Below are 20541 nucleotides of genomic sequence, written 5' to 3' on the forward strand. Positions count from 1 at the left end.
ATTATCCGGTCCCGCTGCAGCGAATGGGAGATTTGGCTGAGTGCCAAATTCGCCATCCTCACTAGCAGGGGTAATGGGCAGACTCGCAATGGAGAATCCCAGCCACAATAAGCAGAGGCATTGAAAATCTGTGAAATCTGTTCAGCTTACAATGTCAAAAAGCATCAATCAACCATAGCCAATCATAGCATCAATGCCGAAAAGCCTTTACCCACTTCACGCCTCTTAACCTTCTGCAGATAAACACACATACATTGAAAAACTAAAGAAAAAATAACTTATTACACGGTAATAAAGTTGTCAATCAAACAATATTCACACTCCGCTCTGCAGCTGTGGCAGCATTGGCTACAGGTAGTTAAGTCATTAGTCACTCTTGGTGCTCAGCCAATCAAACTCAACTTTCCATGTCTCATAAAACTGAGCTTATCCAAAACTCTACTAACCCAATTCAAGGCCTACTCACCTATTATTCCTCTGCCTGCTGACCTGCACTGGCTTTCATTTCACCAATCCTTTGCTTTGTAACTCTCCACTTCTTCAGAACATAAGAAATAGGAACAGGAATAGCACATAGTATCCCGCAGGCCTGCTACGCTATTCATAAGATCATTGCTGATCTTCTACCTTAGCTTTCTTGCCTTATTCTCATGTCCCTTGTATCCCTTTGGAGTCTACTTATCTCTTTCTTGAATATAGTCGGCAAATATGCTCTGGGATAGAGAATTCCGCTGATTCATTGCCCTCTGAATGAAGATATTTCTCCTCATCTCAATCCTAAATAGTTGACCGCTTATTCAGAGACTATGGCCCCTGGTTATATGCTCTCCAGCTCAGGGAAACAGTCTCAGCATTTATCCTGTCAAGTTCTCTAGAATTTTAGACATTTCAATGAGATCACCTCTTATACTTCTGAACTCCAGGGAATACAGGCCCATTGTACTCAATGTCTCCTCATATGAGAGCCCTCTCACTCCAGGAATCAACACAGTAAAACTTTGCTGCACCATCATTAAGGCAAGTATATCCTGTCAAGAGGTGTGGTCATGCCAAAGCTATATAATTGCAGCAAGACTTCCTTCCAATCTTGCAACCAATAACTTACCAATAAAGTTTTTTTACCTCATTGGCATGAATAGCAAACCCTACACTATGTGCAGAGTGCAGGGCTGATGTATCTCAACTGGGCTGCAAAGTAAATCCCTGTGCATCTGCTGCAAAAGCTACACTCCTTAAGTTACAAAACAGTGCAGAAGCACTATTTGTCCATGGCCAAGACTACCCTGGCAATAAAGATGGTTAAACAAGATCAGAGTCTCTGCAATTCTGCCCAGTGTCTCTGCAAATGCAGTAAATTGCCATTGCCCATGAGAAAATCACAATTTTAATTAAATAATCATTTCTAATATAAAGTTTTAAACAATGTGATGAATATTTATTTTATTGGTTTGCAAGTATGTCAGCTCACTTTTCTCCATTAGTAGCTTTAATTTCTATTCATGTTTTCCATATAATTTGAGAAATTAGTTCACAAATCATCCATTATGTTTCATTTAATTACATGTCTCCCTCATGTCTACAATGGTTCGATGTATTATTGAAAAAGATTCAGAGAAATTAATTTTCTGCACATACAATTGTAATCGACAGAGGTATTTCTGATGATCTTACAGTCAATATTTCTGAGCGTGTAACCTATGGCATTGCTGGTAAAAGATTGCATTATTTGCATGAGCAGCGAATCAATTTATTTTAGAAGATGGCAAAAAAGAGCACTTACTAATCATGGAAGCAGGGCCTGGATTAACAAGTGGTATTCGGTATTGCAAATAGACGTCCCCCTCCTTCAAACAGCAAGGCACCCTGTGGGAAAAAGAAAGGGGTACAATTGTATCAGTTCCTTCACTTTGTTAGCCAAACATATGTAATATTAACAAATGTAGAAGAGTCAGCCTTAGGTCCTATGCTTGTCACATGGGAATAACTAGTGCTACAAAGGTCATTTATAATTTGGTTCAGTATTTGTAACGGTGTAAAGAGAAACTTGAATAAAGAGGGCAATGTGCTGATACATATTAATGAACTGTTTTGGGCTCTACAACTGCGTCCAAGAGTAAATTTGAACCAGTGGAAAAGGTTAGGTGAAATATGAATGATAAGTATAAAGCAACATTCCAACCAAACCCAGTTAGATGTAAAGATATTCAGGCCAATGTTAATTCTGTGGAAATCAGGCAGCAAGCAGCTAAAGTGGCTGATGCTGTACCCACTCTGATCCTGATATCTTCCTGCAGGTTACAATGTTAAACTGCTCTTTTTAGCAGGCAGGGGGATATGGATTGTAAAGCAGTTAGATCCACCGATAAACATGCAGATTGGGATCGGATGACAGTAGAGGTACGACTACAATTTTAATTGGAAACTTGCGCAGAGAAGCTGCTCTGGCCTCACCGCCAAGCCAAAATAATTTTAAATTCTTAGGGCAGATGTGTGGTTGATAAGACCAGCAGTTGCTGCCTATATCTAATTGTCATCAAGAAGGTGGTAGTGAATCTTCTTGAGCCACTGTATTCTATGTAGTGAAGCTGTAAGGTACGGAATTTCAGCATTTTGGTGCAGTGATGACAGGAAAGGTAATGTTGGGATGAATTCTTCGCTGCCTCACGCTGGCAGTGAGAATCACGATTGGGCCGAGAATATCGGGTGGAGCAAAAATCGGGATTTGCGTCCAGCGTCGATTCTGACGCGATGTCCCAGTCCCCCGCTGGGCAGTGGCAGTGAGGTTCATGCCCCACGCCCGCAGCCCAATGCAAAGCTGACATTTACACGGTTTTGAATGCGATTAGCGGGTTGGACACTGATGCTCCGCCCCTCCATGATGCCCCACCCGTCTCAAGCGGGAGTCAGATGGATGTGAATTGGTATTAACAAGTGGCGCCTTGGAGCCATGGCTGTTGAAGGGGAGCGAAAGGTAAGAGAACTCACTAAACTTGTCGGGGTTGCTGGGGGGTGGCTACTTGGACTGCCAAGTCCACGTACTCGGGGTGCCCTCCTCGGGATCAGGGTGGCGTGGCTCAGACTTCCACTGCAGCAGTATGTTGTTTAAACGTACGCCTTTGGTGCTGCCTACAGGCCCCTGGCTGCTCACACTGCTGACTGCTCACTGTGCCTTTAAATGTTCAGAGAGCCTCTGGTCATCTGCAAACTCACTCAGCCTGCCCCTCTGGAAACTCTCAGATCCCAGAAGTATCATCAACGTGATGGGGATGACCATGCTCAATCGCTGGCTCACCAGTTGTTGGCACTCCTCAGAAGTTCAGTCCCATAGCAGAGGAAGCAGGGGAATAGCAGCGCTTATCCCAAAGAATGGACACATGCATCGTGGTATTTGGCATCCTGCCTGGCACACAAGCCCTCTCAGAGTAGAAGCCTCACCACGGACAATATCAGCTAGCCCACCCGTCAGCACCATGAACTGTCTGCAAGCCCTGCCTGGTCACCGTGCTCCTGCTCCCATCCATCCTGCTCCCGGTCAGAAAACCTGACCAGCTCTCTCATAAATTGTGTGTTACACCCAGTCTCCACATCATATTGTAGCTAAGGTCCCAGCAAATGCACACTTCCCTCGCTCACCCCAATCGCATGAAGGTGACTGGCAGCATATGTTGACCATCTCCACCACACAACCAGTTGCCACCTGCTGGTGGCATAACACACAGCCCACCCAGTGAAGAGACCCACTGGGGGAAACAGGACAGGGCCACAGAGTCTATCGCTAACATGGAATATGGCAGCCAGCAGTACCTCTGTTGACTGGGTTGGGTGATAAGGATAAAGGATCATCACATCACAGGCCAGGTGCCACTCACTGTGGACAGGAATGCACCAAGGATACGGTTCAACCTCAGACAGTCGCCAGGATAGTGATGGAGTTGCCAGCAAAAGAACAAAGTTTGCAGCAGAGTTTGAAGACAATAGTTGGGATTTTTCTGCCCTGCCATGGCCAGATCTGCCACAGGGGATGTGGCGGCCCAGCTTAAACATCCAATGACTTTCGGCAGGACTGGATGATCCCCATGGCGGGTATAGGTGGAAAATCACACCCAATACTTGCGATATTCCCGATATTTAATTGAAAGAAATTTCTGTTAATCGGGTGAGGCAATGGTGCAGTGGTATTGTCAATTAGCCAGGGGTCGAATCTCAACATGGCATGTGGTGAAATTTGAATTCAATAATAATCTGGAATTAAATAGTAATGACCATAAAAACTATTGTTGATTGTCATAAAATCTTATCTGGTTCACTAATATCCTTCAGGGAAGGAAACTTGCCATCCTCACCTGGTCTGGCATACATCTGACTCTAGACCCACAGCAATGTGATTTACTCTTAAATAGCCTCTGAAAAGGCCGAGCCAGCCATTCAGTTCAAGGCATTAGCCACGGGCAATAAATGTTGGTCCAGCCAGCGATGCCCACAAACTGTGAATTAATTTTTCAAAACCCAGGACTGAATGTCGGTTAAGCAGTTTCACAATTTAGCAACAGCGGAGGAGTCGAGAGAGGAGGAATTGGGTTTCGTTAGACTACATTAAAATATATGTTAATTGATTTTTTTTTTAAAGTTAAAATCGTGAACAAAGTAATTTCATACAAAGGGATTCAGCAAATTCAAATCCCTGGAAACATTATTTCAGCACACTCGTATAACCTGCTGCATTTGCCACCAAATTGCTCAATCTAGACTAGTTGCCATGGTCTTCATTCAGTAAGCAGCAGGGCCTGTGCAAATGTCACAATGCCCTATATTTTACAAGTGTGCTTTGCAGAGCATGAAATTAAAACTGACAGAATTAAGAGTCTCATGCCATTTATTGTATTTTCTTTCCCCTGCAAGTACTTTCATGAGATTCAATCTTTATCTGCCTCAACTCAATTTGTCTTAAATTATGTTCAATACAAGAAATTCTTTCTCAGGGGTGATATCTGGTAAAAATGTAACTGCTGCATGCAAAACAGAGATGAAAATGAAAGCGCACCTGGATGATGCAGAACTGTGTAACAATTTTAAGCAATGATCCAAAATATTAAAACTGCTATAGGTCTAAAAGAGCCCATCGATAATCATTTGCATTACAATATATAGTAAGGACCTTGGGCTAGACATTGAGAGGTGTCCATGATTAATTTATTCATGCACTTAACAGTATTGATTTCTCTATTATGCTATTCTGAAAAATGTCTTGGCATCTTTAAACATATTTGTATTAACTGAATTAAGGGGTGTGAAGCCTCAGGAGCAATGGACTAGATTTTTTAAAATCCCGTGAGCGATTTAATAGCAATAAAAAAAGAGTTGTGGTTTGGACGCGTTTAGCGGGGTGTTTCCTGACGCTGGCAGTTCTGAGGACGACTCCCTGTCAAATGGAACTCTGCATCTTTTTCGGATACCTTGGCGAAGAACGGCCGGCCAAGGGTGCACTTAGACCTATTTCCTTCACTAATGAGCTCAGCTTGCCAGTGCAGGAAGAGATGAGAGCGCCATTTTTAAAAATGGTGTCTGGATCTCTTGCCTTCCCTAACCCGCTGTGGCCTCCACACCCCCCCCCCTCCCCCCAACACCCCATATTACCAATTAGGGGGCCCTCCTGCTATCCGCATCCCACCTCATAAGGGCAGGGCGCCCCAGGCCCGATCCCCAGCATGGGCAAGATGCCACTCGGGCATCTTGGCGTTGCCAGCCTGGCAGTGTCACATGGGCACTCTGGCATTGCCAGGGTGGCACCCAGATGGCATTGTCAGGATGCCAGATGGTAGTACCAGGATGGCAGTGCCATGGTGGCATCGGGGGAGCCAGGGTACCACCCTGACCAGAGCCTGAACATCCGGGGGCCCAGATCATCTGGGGAGTGCCCACAGTATGAGATTTGGCTTTCATGCAAAGAAAGTGCATTGAGTTCATGATCAACCGGTATAGGGCCACATAAGTGTCATTCTGTACGTCAATGCTCTTATTTCAGGAAGTCCCGACGCCAGAATATCCAGATCGTAGGCCTGCCAGAGGGGATCGAGGACAGGGACCCGACAGGCTATGTGACCCAAATGCTAGGCAATCCAGTCAGAATGGACAGCTTCCCCAATCTGCCGAGATTGACAGGGTGCACAGATCAGTCCAACCGAAGACCAAAGCGGGGGAACAACCAGGGGCAATAATTGTGAAACTGCATCACTATCAGGATCACAAGAGGATCCAGCACTGGCCAAGGCATAAGAAGGGGAGCAGCTGGGAAGGGCATAGAATCCGGTTCTACCAGGACAAGTGCGAGGTCTTGCACTTTGGAAAAAAGAATAGAGGCATGGACTATTTTCTAAACGGTGACAAAATTCATAATGCTGAAGTGCAAAGGGACTTGGGAGTCCTAGTCCAGGATTTTCTAAAGGTAAACTTGCAGGTTGAGTCCATAATTAAGAAAGCAAATGCAATGTTGTCATTTATCTCAAGAGGCTTGGAATATAAAAGCAGGGATGTACTTCTGAAGCTTTATAAAGCATTAGTTAGGCCCCATTTAGAATACTGTGAGCAATTTTGGGCCCCACACCTCAGGAAGGACATACTGGCACTGGAGCGGGTCCAGCGGAGATTCACACGGATGATCCCAGGAATGGTAGGCCTAACTAACGATGAACGTCTGAGGATCCTGGGATTATATTCATTGGAGTTTAGGAGGTTGAGGGGAGATCTAATAGAAACTTACAAGATAATGAATGGCTTAGATAGGGTGGATGTAGGGAAGTTGTTTCCATTAGCAGGGGAGACTAGGACCCGGGGGCACAGCCTTAGAATAAAAGGGAGTCACTTTAGAACAGAGATGAGGAGAAATTTATTCAGCCAGAGAGTGGTGAGTCTGTGGAATTCATTGCCACAGAGGGTGGTGGAGGCCGGGATGTTGAGTGTCTTTAAGATAGAAGTTGATAAATTCTTGATTTCTCGAGGAATTAAGGGCTATGGAGAGAGAGCGGGTAAATGGAGTTGAAATCGGCCATGATTGAATGGTGGAGTGGACTCGATGGGCCGAATGGCCTTACTTCCGCTCCAATGTCTTATGGACATTGGGGCAGACCTGGTAAAGCAAAGAGCTGAGTTCAACCAGGTGAAATCAGCTCTGTGCAGGAGTGGAGTGAGATTTGTAATGATGTTCCCAGCCAGGCTCTGGGTGATGTTCCAAAATAAGGAGAATTTTTCCAACACCCCGGAAGATGTGGACAAGTTTGTTCGGACAAGGGCGGCATGTGGCGCAGTGGGTAGCACTGGGACTGCGGCACTGAGGACTCGGATCCGAATCCCGGCCCTGGGTCACTGTCCGTGTGGAGTTTGCATATTCTCCCTATGTCTGCGTGGGTTTCACCCCCACAACCCAAAGATGTGCAGGTTAGGTGGATTGGTTATTCTAAATTGCCCCTTAATTGGGAAAAAAAATTAATTGGGTATTCTAAATTTTTATTTAAAAAAAGTTTGTTCGGACAAACAGCCTGGTCATGGGGCAGGCAAGGCAACGCTAAGGGCGAAGCAGAGGAGGAAAGAGTGGAGAAAAGAAAACTATGATGGACGAACACTAAGTTTGCACAGGATTGTACTGCCTCACTTTGATCAGAAAGATCAGACCACAGGTGTTAGGAATGGGTTAACAGACCTTCCAATTAAATACTAATTTAATGTCAATTATAGAACATAGAACAGTACAGCACAGAACACGTCCTTCAGCCCACGATGTTGGGCCGACCATTTATCCTAATCTAAGATCAACCTAACCTACACCCCTTCAAATTACTGCTGTCCATGTGCCTGTCTAAGAGTCGCTTAAATGTCCCGAATGACTCTGACTCCACCACCTCTGCTGACAGTGCATTCCACACACATTCTCTGTGTAAAGAACCTACCTCTGACATCTCCACTATACCTTCCTCCAATCATCTTAAAATTATGTCCCCTCGTGACAGCCATTTCCACCCTGGGGAAAAGTCTTTGTCTATCCACTCTATCCATGCCTCTCATCACCTTGTACCCCTCTATCAAGTCATCTCTCTGCTTTCTTCGCTCCAGTGAGAAAAGCCCTAGCTCCCTCAACCTTTCTTCATAAGACATGCCCTCCAGTCCAGGCAGCATCCTGGTAAATCTTCTCTGTACCCTTTCCAAAGCATCCACATCCTTCCTATAATGAAGCATCCAGAACTGGACACAATATTCCAAGTGTGGTCTAACCAGGGTTTTATAAAGCTGCAGCAAAACCTCGCGGCTCTTAAACTCAATCCAACTGTTAATGAAAGCCAACACACCATACGCCTTCTTAACAACCCTATCAACCTAGGTGGCAAATTTGAGGGATCGATGTACGTGGTCCCTAAGATCCCTCTGTTCCTCCTCAATTTCAAGAATCCTGCTTTTAACCCTGTATTCCGCATTCAAATTCGACCTTCCAAAATGAATCATTTCACAATTATCAAGGTTAAACTCCATCTGCCACTTCTCAGCCCAGTTCTGCATCCTGTCAATGTCCTGTTGTAACCTGCAACAACCCTCAATACTATCTACAACTCCCCCAATCTTCGTGTCATCGGCAAACTTACTAACCCACCCTTCCACTTCCTCATCAAAGTCATTTATAAAAACCACAAAGAGCAGAGGTCCCAGAACAGATCCCCTTGCGGGACACCACTGGTCACCGACGTCCAGGCGGAATACTTTCCATCCACTACCACTCGCTGTCTTCTTTCGGCCAGCCAATTCTGTATCCAAACAGCCACATTTCCCTGCATCCCATGCCCCCTAACTTTCTGAATGAGCCTACCATGGGGAACCTTATCAAATGCCTTACTGAAATCTATATACACCACATCCACTGCCCGACCTTCATCAATGTGTCTCGTCACATTCTCAAAGAATTCAGTGAGGCTTGTGATGCATCACCAGTCCCTCACAAAGCCATGCTGACTATCTTTAATCAAACTATGTTTTTCTAAATAATCATAAATCCTATCTCTCAGAATCCTTTCCATTATTTTGCTCAACACAGACGTAAGACTGATGGGTCTGTAATTCCCAGGGATTCCCTATTCCCTTTCTTGAACAAGGGAACAATATTCGCCTCCCTCCAATCATCCGGTATACTCCAGTAGAGAGTGAGGACGCAAAGATCATAGCCAACGGTGCAGCAATCTCCTCTCTCGCTTCCCATAGTAACCTTGGGTATATCCCGTCAGACCCAGGGGACTTATCTATCCTGATGCTTTTCAAAATTTCCAGCACATCCTCCTGTTTAATATCAACCTGTTCGAGTCTATTAACCTGGTTCACACTGTTCTCATGGGCAACAAGGTCCCTCTCTCTAGTGAATACTGAAGCAAAGTATTCATTTAGGGCCTCCCGCATGTCCTCAGACTCTAGGCACAAGTTCCCTCCACTATCCCTGATCGGCCCTACTCTCACTCTGATCATCCTCTTATTTCTCACATAAGTGTAGAACGCCTTGGGGTTTTCCCTAATCCTTCCTGCCAGGGCTTTTGCATGCCCCCTTCTAGCTCTCCTCAGTCCATTTTTGAGTTGCTTCCTGGCTACCTTGTAACCCTCTAGAGCCGAGTCAGATCCTTGCTTCCTCAACCTTACGTAAGCTTCCTTTTTCCTCTTGACTAGAAGCTCCACTTCTCTTGTCATCCAAGGCTCCTTCACCTTACCATTCCTTCCTCGTCTCAGTGGGACAAAACTATTCAGCACTCGCAGCAAGTGCTCCTTAAACAATCCCCACATTACTGTTGTGCATTTCCCCAAGAACAATTGTTCTCACTTCATGCTCCTCAGCTCCTGTCTCATAGCAGTATAATTTCCCCTCTCCCAATTAAATACCTTCCCATACTGTGTGTTCCTATCCCTCTCCATGACTATGGTAAAGGTCAAGGAGTTGTGGTCGCTGTCACTGAAATGCTCTCCCACCGAGACATCTGACACCTGGCCTGGTTCATTGCCGAGCACCAAGTCCAATATGGCCTCACCCCTAGTTGGCCTACCTACATATTGAGTCAGGAATCTTTCCTGTACACACCTGACAAAATCTGCTCCATCCAAACCATTTGCAGTAAGGAGGTTCCAGTCAATATTAGGGAAGTTGAAGTCACCCATGACAACAACTCTGTTACTTTTGTACTTTTCCAAGATCTGCCACCCAATCTGTTCCTCTATCTCTCTGCTGCTATTGGGGGGTCTATAGAAACCTCCCAATAAAGTGACTGCTCCTTTCTTGTTTCTGACTTCCACCCATACTGACTCAGTAGAAAAACCCTCCTCAACTACCTCCTTTTCTGCAGCTGTGGTGCACTCCCTAATTAACAGTGCCACTGCCCCTCCTCTTTTACTTCCCTCCCTATTCTTCTGTAAACATCTAAACCCCGGAACATCTAAAACCATTCCTGCACCTGTGAAACCCATGTCTCCATAATGGCCACAACATTGTAGTTCCAAGTACTGATCCATGCTCTAAATTCATCTCCCTTATTCCTGACACTCTTTGCATTGAAACAGACACACTTTAAGCCATTCCACTGAGTGCAACTTTGCCCTATCAACTGTCTATCCCTCCTCATAGACTCGCTGCATACTATTTCTGCCTGTTCAACAGCTACACTGTCCTCTGATCCATAGCTCTGCTTCCCATCCCCCAGCCAAACTAGTTTAAACCCTCCTGAAGAGATCTAGCAAACCTCTCACCCAGGATATTGGTGCCCCTCCAGTTTAGTTGCAATCCATCCTTCATGTACAGGTCCCACCTTCCCCAGAAGATATCCCAATGATCTACATGAAACCTTCCCTCCTGCACCAGCCCTGTAGCCACGTATTCAGCTGCACTCGCTCTCTGCTCCTTGCCTCACTTGCACATGGCACCGATAGCAATCCTGCGATCACTACTCTGCTTGTCCTGCTCTTTAGCTTCCAACATAACTCCCTAAAATCACTTTTTAGATACTCATCCCTTTTCTTAGCTATGTGCACCACGACTTCTGGTTGCTCCCCCTCCCCCTTAAGAATCCTGTAGACTCGATCTGAGACATCCCTGGCTCTGGCACCCAGGAGGCAACATACCTTCCGGGAGTCAGACCACAGAATCTCCTATCCATTCCCCTAACCATTGAGTCTCCTATCACTATTGCTTTTCTATTCTCCCCCCTTCCTGTCTGAGCCACAGAGCCAGACTCAGTGCCAGAGACCTGGCCGCTAGGGCCTTCCCCCGGTAGATCATCCCCCTCAACAGCATCCAAAACGGTATATTTGTTTTGAAGGGGAACGGCCACGGGGGATCCCTGCACTGTCAGCCCGTTATCTAATAGAAGTGACAAGTTACAGGTGGCACTATTTGTTGTTGGAGATTTGTGTGTGAAGTTGGACCAAAATACTAAAGGTGTTTTGTGGAGATGTATAACTCTTGGCTCCTTTACTCTACAGCAATCCAGAAGCTTAAACAACAGTGGGGGGGCGAGGGCAGCAGAACGCAGAAGAGGGTGAGGCAGAGACAGAAGGAACAGATATTTAGCGGGCATGGCAACGGTGTAAGATCAGCTCCAGGAGGGGGGCCACCACAATACTAAGGAACGCTCGTGCAGAGGGAGCCGCAGTGCATCTCCTGGCAGGGAGGGAGCGTCTGGTGGGGCGGGGGGGCACCATGGGGATAAGCTGAACAATGTAAGGGGAGAGTTGGCAAGGGGGGAACTGCAAAAGGCTGGAAGGGTATCTGATGAGGAGGCAGAGAGCAGAGTCTCACTCGATGCGGATGACCTGTTCCTCTACATCTCGGACCGGTGGAACGGCTTGAAAGAAACCATGAGGCTCCTGGAAGAGTTTGGAGCCTTCTCGGGCTGCAAACCCAACCTGGGCAAAGCGAGGTATTCCCAGTGAATCGGAGAGGGGGAGGGCCGGAGCTGGAGGATGTACTATTTAAACTAACCTAAAACAAATTCCGCTACCTGGGGATTTAGATAGGTCACGATTTGATACGGATCCACAAATGGAATCTGACCAGACTGGCGGAGAAAGTTAGAAGGGACCTACAATGATGGGATGCACTCCAGCTCTCCCTGGCAGGGAGGGTGCAGATTATCAAGATGAACGTACTGCCAAGGTTCCTCCTCCTGTTTAGATCCATTCCGATCTTCATCCCCAATGCCTTTTTCCAAGGAATAGATAAAATGATTATGGTGTTTGTGTAGGGGGGAAAGAATCCAAGAATTCCCCAAAATATACTGCAGAGGAGAAGAAACATCGGCGCCCTGGCCCTTCCAAACCTGCAATACTACCACTGGGCAGCCACGGCTGAAAATGGAGGAGTCTTCCTGTATGGAAACAACCCTCCGAGCCCTAGCCACAACAACACTCCCATCTCCCCCCCGGCAAAGTGCACGTCCAGCTCAGTGGTGGTAGGTACGTTAAAAACTTGGAACCAGATGAGACAACACTTTGGCTTAATCGAGGTGTCCACCATGGCCCCCATCTGTGGCAACCACAAATTCTCACCAGCCATGCTAAACGCCACTTTTAAGAAGTGGAGACAGGACAGGGGGACGCTGGCGATCAGGGACTTCTACATGAGGGACAGACATGCAACCCAGGACGAGCTGACGGAAAGATTGGAGCTACCGAACGGACAGGAGCTCCAACATTTACAAATCAAAAATTTCCTCTGCAAGGAGACAATGAGGTGCCCTAGGGCCCTGAGAGACACAATGTTGGAGGAACTGCTGGACGCGGACAGTATGGAGAAAGGGAACTGCAGCGACATTTACAGATGACTGTTAGAAAGGGCAAGGACACCACTAGAATGAGCAAGACCGAAATGGGAGGACGAACTAGGGACGGAGATAAGGTGGATACTATGGAGTGAAGCACTGAGCAGGGCCAATTCCACCTCCTCCTGCAGTTCAAAGTGGTGCATTGAGCGCACCTGACCAGAACAAGAATGAGCAGGTTCTTCCCGGAGGTGGAGGACAAGTGTGAAGAGTGCCAGGGAGGCCCAGCCAACCACGCCTACATGTTCTGAGCCTGCCCCAGACTTGTCGGGGTCTCGATAACCTGCTTCAAGGCGATGTCCAAGGTTGTGGGGGTGAGGGTAGAGCCGTGCTCAAGAGTGGCAGTCTTCAGGGTTTCGGACCAGCCAGAATTTCATATGAGGAAGCGGGCCCATGCCCTTGCTTTTGCTTCCCTAATCACACGCCAGAGAATCCTGCTTGCCTGGTGATCAGCAGTAACACCCACAGCTGTGGACTGGCTGGCAGACTTGTTGGAATTTCCCCATCTGGAGAAGATCAAATACACCATCCGAGGGTTGGACAAAGCCTTCCAGAAAGCATGGGGGCTATTCATCAGCCTGTTCCAAGACCTTTTTGAGGCCAATGGCGGATAATAATAATCTTTTTTGTCACAAGTAGGCTTACATTAACACTGCAATGAAGTTACTGTGAAAATCCCCCAGTCGTCACATTCCGGCGCCTGTTCGGGTACATTGAGGGAGAATTCAGAATGTCCAATTCACCTAACAGCACGTCTCTTGGGACTTGTGGGAGGAAACTGGAGCACCGGAGGAAAGCTACGCAGACACAGGGAGATCGTGCAGACTCCGCACAGACAGTGACCCAAGCCGGGAATCGAACCTGGGACCCTGGTGTTGTGAAGCAACAGTGCTACCCACTGTATTACTAGGGGAGGGGGGGGGCAGATAAGACCGCACAGAGCAGATAGGAAAAAGGGGATGGGAGGAGGGCAGCAAGTGAGGAACTCAGGGAAACATCAGGAGGGGACATGAAAAAGACCGAGGTGGGGGCCAGAGCCCCCTCCTCCCCCCAACAAAGTCATCGGGGCAACAGTAACAAAATTGCTCACCTATTGCATAGCGCACAGATGTACAAATTCAACAAAAATATTTGAAAATAAAATTTTCAAACGGACACGGGACCCCCAGCACCAGGGGTTTAAAGGGGGTAGGGTCTTGAGGGTTATCTTCAATGTTTGGCTTTCGTAAATTGGTATCTGGTCTCCACAGATTTGTTTATTTTGTATTGCATAAAATGAAAAACCTGAATAAAAACTTTAAAAATAAAATAAAAGACTATCCAATCATCGCCATATTGCTGTTTGTGGAGACTTGTGTGTGCAAATTTCCCGGTGTTTCCTGCAACAGTGACTATACTTTCAAAGTAATTCATTGGCTGTAAAGCACATTGGGATGTCCTGTAATCGTGAGTGGTGCAGTATAAATCAAAGTCTGCTTGAAAGCAGACCAAGGCAGGCCAGCAGCACGGTTCGATTCCCGTAACAGCCTCCCCGAACAGGCGCCGGAATGTGGCGACTAGGGGCTTTTTACAGTAACTTCATTTGAAGCCTACTCGTGACAATAAGCGACTTTCTTTCATTTCATTTCAAGTAATTTGTTATGGGCGAGGCGTTTTCAGAACCCCAAAATATATCATGGAGTTCAACCAACCTCTCCCTGTAATGGATTTGTTGCTTTTCCGAGCACACGGCTTGTTCCCTAGGTGTGGGATTACAATTACGGACACGTGGGTTTTTAAACACAAAACACTGTTTATTCCATGAACTCAACTTAACATCTTAAATAAACATTGGATCTCTTAACACCCCTTACTTCAAAGATAACTCAGAAAATATTGCACCAGTAAATAATTCCTTAAAATGTTCCTTCGAACTTCCAAGAGACTTAACACCTTTAAGCAAAATCACATCAGGTTAAAGGCTTCACTTTAAATCAACCAAATGATCCAGCGATCGTTTTTCATGGCAGAGATCCAGCTCACTGCAAAACACAGACACACACCCAGCTCTTTTCCTCCAAACTGCAAAACTAAACTGCAAAATGGCTGACCTGACCTCAGCTCCACCCACTCTCTGACATCACTGTTTTCTTAAAGGTACATTGCTTAAACATCCATGTCTTAAAGGTACTCTCACATGACACATTCTTCTTTTTTCCACTCCACAACAAATATGAGCAATAACATTTACTATTTGGGCAGCACGGTAGCACAGCGGTTAGCACTCTTGCTTCACAGCGCCAGGGTCCCAGGTTCGATTCCCGGCTTGGGTCACTGTCCGTGCGGAGTCTGCACGTTCTCCCTGTGTCTGCGTGGGTTTCCTGGGTGCTCCAGTTTCCTCCCACAAATCCCGAAAGATGTGCTGTTAGGTGAATTGGACATTCTGAATTCTTCCTCTGTGTAGACGAACAGGCGCCGGAATGTGGCGACTTGTGCAATATTAACGTAAGCCTATTTGTGACAACAATAAAGATTATTATTATTGTCTTCTTCCTGATGCAAAGACGGCTTAACGGCAGTTGTTGACTCTCGAGCTCCCACCGTCATTTAATGCTCACTTGAGTGTTGATTTGCAGTGGGCGGGACTTCTGTTCGCCCTTGGAAGAAAATCCTGCTCGACATTGGCTGACACTCAATTCAGTCAGGCACAGCGCCGCAGTGGCCGTAAGCGGTACTGCAGTGATCTGCCTGGGTCGAGATCTGGGAAGTGGGAGTGTGGGGAATGCCTGGGGGTAGGGTCGGCGATCGTGGCGTTGGGCCAAACCGATTGTGTGGGGGGGGGGAGGGGGCCCTGGAGCTCCAATGTCCTGGGGGAGGGGGGGGGGGAAGACCGTCCAAACTCGGGGGGATGGGGGGCGCTTTCCCTCCCTCCCTCTCTGAGATGGGTAATAGTTTAAACGTCACTTTCCACCCTGCCTGCACCCGCTCTCGCCAACCTAATAATTGAGACTGGGCGGGGTAAAGCCGTTAAGCAGCCATTAAGTTTGGGCTGGTCCTGTCCGCTCAAGGGAAACTGTACCTGGGTTTGGACAGGTGGGTTCCCGGGGGAATCCCTTCCATTCAATTTTACTACCCCACTCCCCATCTTGCCTTGGGGGTGCGTAAAGTTCATCCCAATATTCCTCACTTACAGTCAGATAACTGGGATTTAGTTAACACTCTGTATTCATCAGTACTTCTCAATGCTGTTGCATTTGTATCTCTTCTAGAGGGTGCTTTTCAGCCTCAAGTTAGGGCCACTGGTTTTTTGGTGCACCTCCTACACAAAATCAGCAGCTCTTAAGTGGCAAAAAAAAAATTGTTGGTCTCATCTTTCCAGGGTACCACAGTGAAAAATAGGTTGTTTTTCCACCCTCACTGCCACTTGTTGTTACCTGGTACTTCAATGGATTTTTTGACCCCAATAATATTTGCAAGAGTCAAGCTTAGATTGTATGCGTAGCTTATTCTAATTAGGGATAAGAATGCCAATAAGAAAAGTGGGTCCATTCTACATTGTAGGCACAGGCACATTGGGACAATTCAATCTTGTCTTCCGTCTTATTAGAAAATCAAATATCAGAAGTTCAGCATTGGTTTTAGGGGGACCTACGTGAAGTGCAATGAGATTGTCTCCTTTATGAAATCTTATGGTGCGCTGCTCTAATGTCACGTCTGGTCCTGAATAAGACACAGACTCCTTTGTACCAATGTTGCAGTTTCAGTGTAAATGTACCCTTTGTTCCTTAATAACAATCTTCTACTTGTAGTTTGGTGAATTAATCATTCTCATTGAGCATCAATCAGTCTGTCTAAAAAGCTGCAATGGTTATTGTAATGCACTCAGATGTAGCTATCTAAAATCTTTGGGAAATAAATAATCATACAGTAAATTACATTCAAGGTCATTTTTAAAGTTGCAAATTATCTGCCATCTCTCATCAGCCTAGCCTTGACATTTCTGTTGTCGGCAAACTGCGATCTATGTGCTCAGCTGTCAAGAAATTTTCAGGGTTAAGGAACATGCCTCACCACATTTTTCCACCATCAACCCAGGTACACAAATTTATCACCTTCCCAGACAATGTGTCTCAGAATCGGTAATAAAGTGAGTGGGGATTAGCATTTATTCCCATTCTGTGCTTTTAAACATTGTATTGCTCTGTGTTTGTCTACTGCCCATGAGCATTGTGTAAAATGTGCGCATTCATTTTGTGTGTTGTGGGAGTGGAGTTGCAAATATCTTGAATGGTTTTTCATTATAAATTGCTTTTCTCCAAGCTCTTGGAATGTTCAACAGAGACAAATATGCAGCTCTAACTTGGGAATGTAGTTAGTAGGTTTGCTGTACAAGGCAAAGATTGTATGCTGAAATAAAAACAGAAAATGCTTGTAAAACACAGCCGGTCTGGCAGCATCTGTGGAGAGAGGAACAGAATTAACGTTTCAAATCTATATAACTTCTTTAGAGCTGAAGAGAAGGAGAAAAGTAATAGATTTTATGAACAAAAAATATCAGGGATAGGTAGGGGCTGGGAGAGATTTGACAATGATATCATCGGCATAAGATAAAGGGAGTGTTGATGGTAGTGTTAAAGATGGTAGTGTAAAAGAGAGTGTTAATGGTAGTGTTAAAGATGGTAGTGTAAAAGGGAGTGTTAATAGTAGTGTTAAAGACGGTAGTTGTCATAATATGCACCCATGCACATCATGAGGTAAAAGCAGGCAGCGACAGACACCCAGGTGAGCCAATCAACATACAGAACAGAACACGACCAATCACCAGACAGAACATCAGAGGGGGGCTTCCAACTATAAAACACACGCGGCATCAGCACTCTGCCTCTTTCCACTGGTGACAATAGTAGTGACAGTCAGGGTGTACAAATCATTCAACACCTTCTACACGTGGATCAGAGCTAGCCTGGTCTAGATAGTTAATGTTCATTTACTTAGAATAGTAGAGAGTCAACCCACAGGCAGCTGTGTGTTCGTTACTGAAGTTCAATAAATCTTATTGAACCAACGCCTATGTTTGGTGTATGCTTGATCATTTAACTGTATCGTGTTGCAGTCCGTGTTACCCAAGGGTGAATAACACGGCAGTAGTATAAAAGGGAGTGTTAATGGTAGTGTTAAAAATGGTAGTGTTTCTCTTGGGGTGGTGTTTGGGTTAGGGTGTTTTTTTTCTTTCCTTATTTGTGCTTTTTACTGTTATATGGGGGTTACTGTATATGTGGGAAATCCAATGTATAATTTCTACTTGTTGTGTTCTTGTTGCTTTCTTTTTGTTGGGGGGGGGTTGTTGAAAATTTGTTGAAAAACTTGAATGTATATATTTTTTAAAAATGGTAGTGTAAAGGTCCTGCAAGATGGCGCCGGAGCGTGGGAACTCTCTGCGAGCGAGCTCACACAGATCTCTTCTTATATCTCCTACAACCGTACTATTCTCTTAAAAATTAATTCTAACACGAACACTATCACCAATCTTTCTCTTTTACATTGTGTATCTTGTGTTGCCCTTTTGCGTATTTTCTTTTCATGCTGTTTGAGCTGCACGCAGGAAACACTTTTCACTGTACCTCGGTACACGTGACAATAAACAAATCCAATCCAATCCAAGATTAAAGTCGGTGCTGATGGTGGCATAAAGGTAAGATAGCAGATGTATTAAAGTAGAACAAGGGTCAGTGCTCTGTGAATGCAAATGTAAAAACAAAAATGACAGATGGTCATGTGGGTGGGGTGTTGGGACAAAAAGATTGGATTTATAAAGAGCGTCAAGATTGAGGAGAAAGTCCAAGATCTGAAGGTGTTGAACTCAATGTTGAGGCCTGAGGGCTGTAAAGTGCCGAATCAGAAGATGAGATGCTGTTTCTGCAGGTTGAGTTGTGCTTTACTGGAACATTTCACATGTGGAGCACTTGAAATAAAATGGACAAATTAGTTGTGTAGAAATATGTAAAGGTTGGGATTACTGACACATGGCTCCAAGGTGACCAAGGAAGGATAATAAACATTTGAGGGCTATTCAGTTTTTTAGAAGGACAGACAGAATGGAAAAGGTGGTGGAGTTGTATTGTTGATTAAAGAAGATATTGATACAATCTTGAGGAAAGATATCAGTACAGATGATGTGGAATCTGTCTGGGTCGAGTTAAGAAACATCAAGGGTCAAAAAACATTTGTAGAGGTGGCAGACAGGAAATCAGAGATGCATGTGACAAAGGAAAATCTGTGATTATGGGTGACTTTAATCTGCAGATAGATTGCGTGACTCAAAGTAGTCACAGTACAATAGAGGAGAAATTTCTGGAGTGTATACGGGGTGGCTTTCTGGGCCAGTATGTTGAAAAACCAACAAGGGAACATGCCATCTTGGACTGGCCGTTGTGCAATGAGAAAGTTGGCAATCTAGTTGTGAGAGAACCCTTGGGGATGAGTAATATGGTAGAGTTCTTTATCAAGATGAATAGTAAAGTAGTTTATCTGAGACCAGGGTCCTGGACCTCAATAAAGGTAACGATGATGGGATGAGGCATAAGCTGGCTATGATGGATTGGGAAACAAAGGAAGCCATGAATATTGTACCAGAAGTTCTGAGGAACACAACTTTTAGTGAGGAGCTGAAGGAAATTATTATTAGGAAAGAAATAGTTTTGGGGAAATTAATGGGATTGAAGGCAGACAAATCTGCTGGGATTGATAATCTTGGTAGCACAGTGGTTAGCACCGTTGCTTCACAGTGCCAGGGACCCAGGTTCGATTCCCAGCTTGGGTCACTGTCTGTGCGGAGTCTGCACATTCTCCCCATGTCTGTGTGAGTTTCCTCCGGGCGCTCCAGTTTCCTCCCACAAGTCCCGAAAGACCAGGGGCGAGATTCTCCGGCCCCCCGCCGGGTCAGAGAATCGCCGGGGGCTAGCGTGAATCCCGCCCCCGCCGGTTGCCGAATTCTCTGGCACCGGATATTCGGCGGGGGCGGGAATTGTGCCGCGCCGATTGGCGGGCCCCCCCCCCGCGATTCTCTGGCCCGAATGGGCCGAAGTCCCGCCGCTAAAATGCCTGTCCCGCCGGCGAAGATTAAACTACCTACCTTACCGGCCCCACGGTGGCCTGACCCGCGATCGGGGCCCACCGATCCACGGGTGGGCCTGTGCCGTGGGGGGACTCTTTCCCTTCCGCCTCCACCACGGTCTCCACCATGGCGGAGGCAGAAGAGACTCCCTCCAATGCGCATGCGCGGGAATGCCGTCAGCAGCCGCTAACGCTCCCGCGCTTGCGCCACCCGAAGATGTCATTTCCGCGCCAGCTGGCGGGGCACCAAAGGCCTTTTCCGCCAGCTGGCAGGGCAGAAATTCATCCGGCACCGACCTAGCCCCTTAAGGTTGGGGCTCGGCCTCCAAAGATGCGGAGCATTCCGCACCTTTGGGGCGGCGCGATGCGCGACTGATTTGCGCCATCTTGGGCGCCAGTTGGCGGACATCGCGCCGTTTCCGGAGAATTTCGCCTATGTTTGTTAGGTGAATTGGACATTCTGAATTCTCCCCCCATGTACCCGAACAGGCACCGGACTGTGGCGACTAGGGGTTTTTCACAGTAACTTCATTGCGGTTTTGGTGTGGGCCTACTTGTGACACTAATGAAGACTATTATTATCTTCATCCCAGAGTACTTAAGGAAGTGCCCCTAGAAATTA

The 20541-nt window shown here is 46.2% G+C and overlaps 1 protein-coding gene across 2 annotated transcripts in view; it reads right to left on the bottom strand.

The window, feature by feature from the left end:
- Positions 1-20541, bottom strand: part of dlgap1a (discs, large (Drosophila) homolog-associated protein 1a) — a 1321170-nt gene that overhangs the window by 1108754 nt on the left and 191875 nt on the right. For both annotated transcript variants that reach the window (XM_072467915.1, XM_072467917.1), the window contains exon 2: positions 1781-1863. The gene's annotated coding sequence lies outside the window, so the exon portion shown is untranslated. The remainder of the gene's footprint in view (positions 1-1780; positions 1864-20541) is intronic.

The sequence above is a fragment of the Scyliorhinus torazame genome, chromosome 11 (assembly GCF_047496885.1).
Source record: "Scyliorhinus torazame isolate Kashiwa2021f chromosome 11, sScyTor2.1, whole genome shotgun sequence".
Lineage (NCBI taxonomy): Eukaryota > Metazoa > Chordata > Chondrichthyes > Carcharhiniformes > Scyliorhinidae > Scyliorhinus > Scyliorhinus torazame.